Source organism: Elaeis guineensis, chromosome 2 (genome assembly GCF_000442705.2).
Source record: "Elaeis guineensis isolate ETL-2024a chromosome 2, EG11, whole genome shotgun sequence".
Taxonomy (NCBI): domain Eukaryota; kingdom Viridiplantae; phylum Streptophyta; class Magnoliopsida; order Arecales; family Arecaceae; genus Elaeis; species Elaeis guineensis.
In genome coordinates, this window is record NC_025994.2 from 73492656 (window position 1) to 73498655 (window position 6000).

The following is a 6000-nucleotide window of genomic DNA, read 5'->3' on the forward strand; positions in this document are numbered from 1 at the left end:
TGGCCCAAACGGTTGTGCCAGCCATCAAGAGTGGTGCTCTCAGCTACGTGAACAGATGCAGACAACGGAGAAGGGCTGGAATGGAGAGTGTATAATCCTCCTTTACTCGGATCGGATAACACTATGGTCTTGGTAGTTCGATCCTTCACAAGAAAATGAGAGGGGTGAAATTCAAAAAAGACATTGTTGTCTTTTGCAAACTGTTGTACGGAAAGTAAATTTTTAGAAATAGAAGGAACGTGTAAGATGTTAGATAACTGAAAAGAAAGAGAAGAGTAGGGAGAGGAAAAAGAACCATGACCAATATGTGATATATGTAATCCCTTACCATTACCTACATGCACCTGTTCAGGACCAGTGTACTCATCATAGGAGGACATAGAATGAATGTCAGGAGTGATATGGTGAGATGCTCCTGTATCTGGGTACCAAGTGAGGGCAGTGGAGGGGTGAGGGGTAGGGAGAAGTGGTGGATTAGGGTGACGTTGAGATGGATTTGGATTTGGATATGGTAAATATGAGAAATTGGCATTGGGTTGTGGAGAGGAAAAGTATGGATATGGTTGCTGAGGGCGATAGAAGCAGGTGGCATTAGAGTGGTTGTTACGATTGCAAAACGAACACCATTGAGAACCACGGCCACCAGGTGGATCAAAACGACCACGACCTCGACCAAACTTGCCACGTCCTCCACGACCTCGAGTAAAGCCACGGCCAATAGAGGGCCTAGGGTCATTAGAAGAATGGACGAACCGTTGAGCAGTATTGACGGTAGGATTGGTAGGAGTGGCATCAGCAATAGTTAATTTTCTAAATGCCCGCATGCTTTCATGGCTAAGTAACAGCCCATGAAGTTCAGTGTATGTCGGAGGGCATTACCAGAGGCAGCAAGTTCATCAGCCACAGCTTTGGCACGTCGGAGCAGAGAGGTGACGGTCTCATCTGGTTTTTGACGTAGATTCTGCAACTCTAGATGCAGAGACATGAGCCTGGTAGGAGATGCTGAACCAAAGGCTTCATGAAGAGTGGTCCAGCACTCAAAACTAGTATCTTTGTCAAGAAGAAGAGGAACTAAATCTTCAGATAATGAAGCAACAAGAAGGCTTATGAGTTGGGCATCTTGTTGTTGCCAAGCAGTAGCGGCAATCGGATCGATGGGCTGTGGGTGAGAGCCATCAAGGAACCCAAACAGGTCTTGACCCTTTAAGAAGGGAGTAATTTGCTTTCTCCAGATCAAAAAATTGGATGCATTTAATTTGATAGATAGAAAATGCTGTGCCGATGAAAAGGTGAGAGGGGTCGTTGTATTGGGTGGAGGAGGAGAAGAAGGATTGGAGGAGGTGGAGATAGATGAACTGGTGGCCATGAGAGAGCACAGAAGGAGGAAGAAGAAGAGATGCTCGTTGGAGCTTCAAAGCTCTGATACCATAAAGAAGGTAATATCTTTATTGAGGATAATTTCTGATTCTTACATTTCATTGTTCTCCAATAGGAGTATATATAGATTACAAGGTTTAGCTATTGTAGCAATTACAAGAAGAAGGAATATCTCGATTACATACTAAGTAAAGAGAAACCAAATGTAGAATAGCTAAACAAGGAGAAAGGCCAAATAAGAGTGCCAGCCAAATATGAATATGTGTTGACTTGCTAAACATAGAAAAGAGCCAAATAAGAGTGCAAGCCAAAATAGAATGTTGGGTTGGAATGAGTGTGTGCTGATAACATCAAACATGAAAAAGGTAAAATAATAATTTATTAATAATTTTTTTAAATAAAATATTTTATAATAAATAATAAAATAAAAATATATATATCTAAAAATATTATAAAAATATCAATAAATATTTAATTTTATGTATAAATAAAGATAAGTAAGAAGCATTATCTTATGCCATCTGCAAAATAATTTTGATTGTGTAAAAATCTCAATAATCTCTTCCACATTAAAGGTTGAAGGATAAATAAAGGATTAAAGAATAAATAAATAACTGTTCTTTCTTTAAAAAAATATTATTTTAAATAAAAAATTAATATATAAATTAATCATATAGTTTTCTTTCAAACTGGTGGATTCGTAATGTGTGTAAGACTAAAATATTGGGGGGTATCATATATATAAATATATAGGTAATAAGTATTTTAAAATTTTTTGGAGGGACAGTGGCCCTCATGATTCCTCTTACGCTCCACTACTGTATAGATGGAAAGTATCTCCTCCTTATTTTTACCATAATCGCCCTAATAAATGGGGAGTCTATATATGGAGATTTTGTGTATAGAGGTGCCCTCTGCCACTATTGCGATCAAAGACTTATGGCTCCATAAGTGAGATATTGTCCACTCTAACCCATGGACCTCATGATTTTGTCCTTTAAAAGATGCCTCATATGGAATGAGTTATCTTTTTTATATAAGTCAGAGTCTTCATTGACTTACAATCAATATGGGACTAATAATACTCTCTATTCTATACTATAACAATACCCATATTGCTGATGAGCTTCAGGTGAACATTTTTTTTTTCAAAATTTTAATTAAAGAAGGGATTTTTCCCTTAATCTCATTTGAGATTCATTTGTTGGTACTAATTCACCCTAGCTTTCATCTTTTACATGTTCCATGATTGAGTTAAATCTTCTAAATAATGGATGAGAAAATGAATATATAGCAAGGTGATATTGATAATATTTGACACGTTTGTTCTTTGACATGTTCTTATTAAGATCTTAGTAGGTGTTTAAAAAATTTTTCTTAAAATTTTGAAATGTGACATCACGTATGTCTATATGATGAACGATGTGGTGTGACTTGGTGAGATTAGCCATACATGGCTACGAGAGAAGCATATCATGGCATATGTTGGCTATTATTTTCTCCATGTCACCATGTACCTTATTAGCTCATCCCATATTTTATAATTTTAAAAATATTTAACTAATTAGATTTAACCTAATTTTATTAAATTATTATTTTTTTATATACTCATATGAGGTTGCCATATTTGCATGATGATTTGATTGGCTCAATCTACTAGCCCTTTATTTAACTCAGAACTAGTTATTCCTTGATTGAGTAGCCTAAATAAATGGACAATTATAGGAGCATCACTCTATAAATATTAGTGTCTTTGTGAGATTATAAATTGAAGTTTTGAGCCTCTTCTTCTCTATGCTTACTTCTATCCAAGTTCTAGATGATTACTATAATACTATTCAAATTTTCAGTATCATCTATTGCATGCACAATATATAGAAATATTGTTGTATCTTGGAAGAAAGCCACAAGCAAACCATGCACTTTGTTGAGACATATCCTTCTCTAAAGATAACATCTCAGGAGGTGCCCTGACCAATATATTTTTTAAAAAATTAGAGATAAATCTCCAACTTTACTTTCAACTTAAAAGCAGATCTCTAGATAAGTTTTATGTAAAAGTAGCTACCTATTCCAAATATAAATTAAAAGCAACTACCCATTTTTGGCTAAAATTATCCTTATACTCTTATACCCTTTAAAATACTATAGTATTATATTATCATAGTATAGTATTCCTTTATAACAAAGCAGTATTACATTATATTAGTATAGTATTCTTTTATAATAATGCAGTATTGCTTTATTGTATTATATTAGTGTAGTATTCCTTTACAATAAGATAGTATTATATTATATTAATATAGTATTCTTTTATAATAATGTAGTGTTGCTTTATTATATTATATTAGTACAGTATTTTTTTATAATAAGGTAGTATTATATTATCATAGTGTAGTATTACTTTACAACAATACAGTATTGCTTTATAATGGTATAGTATAACTTTATAATAGTGTAGTATTACTTTATAATAGTACAATACTATTTTATAATAGTATAATATTATTTTATAATAGTATAGTGTTGCTTTATAACTATAAGGATAATTGGATCATTTCATCTCATTTGGGTAACTACTTTTAAGTTATGTTTCAAATGGAGAAAATTTTTTACTTGAAACTTAAATAGATAACTACTTTTAAGTTTAAACTCAATTGAGTATTTCTCATTAATTTATCTCATATTTTTTTCCATTTATTATTCTTGCTTACCTTTTTTTCCTCTTTGTTTATCTTTCATTTTCTAATAGCTTATTAACTATGACAGCAGTAGCGGTAACCTATAAAGAGAAAGGTAGTAAGAGAAAAAGGGCTCTTTGATCTCAATCACATGTTTCTACTCTTTGTTGTTTCCACCTTGTATAATCTTATGTTGGCTCTATATATCTCTCTTCATTTTTCCAAATTGTAGTATTTCTTTACATCATCCTATTTTGGTTTTGTTCAATCTTTTTTGGGGGTTTTTTGTGATTAGATTTGGTTCTATTATGGTTTTGTCCAATCTATTTGGATTTTCTAAGATTAGATTTGATGCCCTCCCATTTCTTTTGGGGATAAGCACCTCCTATCATAGTCAATTTTCTCATGAAATAAAATTAATATCATTATTTACTATCATAGTCGGGAGAATTCTAGTATCATCATCTATTCTCTCATATGAGATCCACATGAGATCTAGAAAAATTATTATCTAATCAGATTTAGTGGATTAGTCCAAATCATGGGGCACACGTGCGTGCGTTCATCATTTGATTTTAAATTATTTAAATATAAAGAGATAATATGGTGGGTGACTATCAGAGTGATCCACTTGATTTTAACACGATGAGGAAGAAGACTAAAAATTTTAAAAAAATGATTATTATTATATTAAAAAAAAGGAAGGTAAGAAAAAACAAAAGAAGGCATCTGAGGAGAGTTAGGCCCACATATTTTCTCTCCTCTTAATTAATAAAATTAATGCAACTATTGGTTTTTTTTTAATATTATTTTTTTAAAACTTAATTTCAAATCTACCTCTCATCCCAACTTATTTTACAAAATACGGCACTTAGGCTGATTAAAGATAGCTACGTGGTGAAATCGCATATTGAACATGCGATTTTGGATTTGAAATCGTATGTCCAACATGCGATTTCATGTCCACATGGCCTAATATAGTTGAAATTTAAAATTCAAATTTAAAATTGAAACCGCATATTAAACATGTAGTTTCAAGCTGAAATTGCATGTTCATCATGTAATTTCAAGTGTTTGGGACTTGGTCCTTGGCTGCTTCCTCATGGTCTCCCGCAATTGGTCTCCTCCCCACCTATGGTCCCTCCGCTTGCGATCGATCTCCTCCCCACCCAACGACCTTCAGTCCCCTCTCCTTGCGACCAACCTCCGCCTCCTCGACTGGGCTTCTCCCCATCTCATGACCAGCATCCATCTCCTCAATCGATCTCTTCCCCACTGCACGACCAGCCTCCGTCCCTCCCCGACCGGCCTCCTCTCCCTCTTGTGACCAGCCGCATTCTCCTCTCTCTTGTCGTGGCCACCTCCTCCCACCCCCCATCCCCTTGAGCAATGGCTTTCCACCTCCGACCAACCCCCCTTGTTCCTTTCTTTTGATGTATTAACTGCAAGTAATTTAATTAATTTTTAAATTATGCTTTAATACTTGATGTATGAAAATAATTTTTTTAAAATTGCATGTTACTTATTGATTTAAATTGTAGTGTAGCTTAAAATCAAATTATCTTTTTAGCACTCGGATATTATCAAGTTAGATGGATAGTCTACATATATGTTTTATGTGTCCTGATATCTCCAATTATATTTCAAAAAACATAGCTTACCATGTGAAGTATGAGTCCTTGATAATGTTACCTAGATGCCTGACATAGATGTCAAACACCAGGGCATTGAAAAGCATCTGATATGGCAACTATTTTAAGTATATGTTTCATTATGCTGGTGTGTAAAAATACATGTAGTTGGATTAATATTCATGCAGGAGTTTGCATTAAAAAAAAAAAATCTAATGTTATGTTTCCATTTTAGCTCTTCGATTGCTAATGATGTCATTTTAGCCCGCCCAAACTAGTTTAGGGATTAAGACTTAGTTAAGTTGAATACA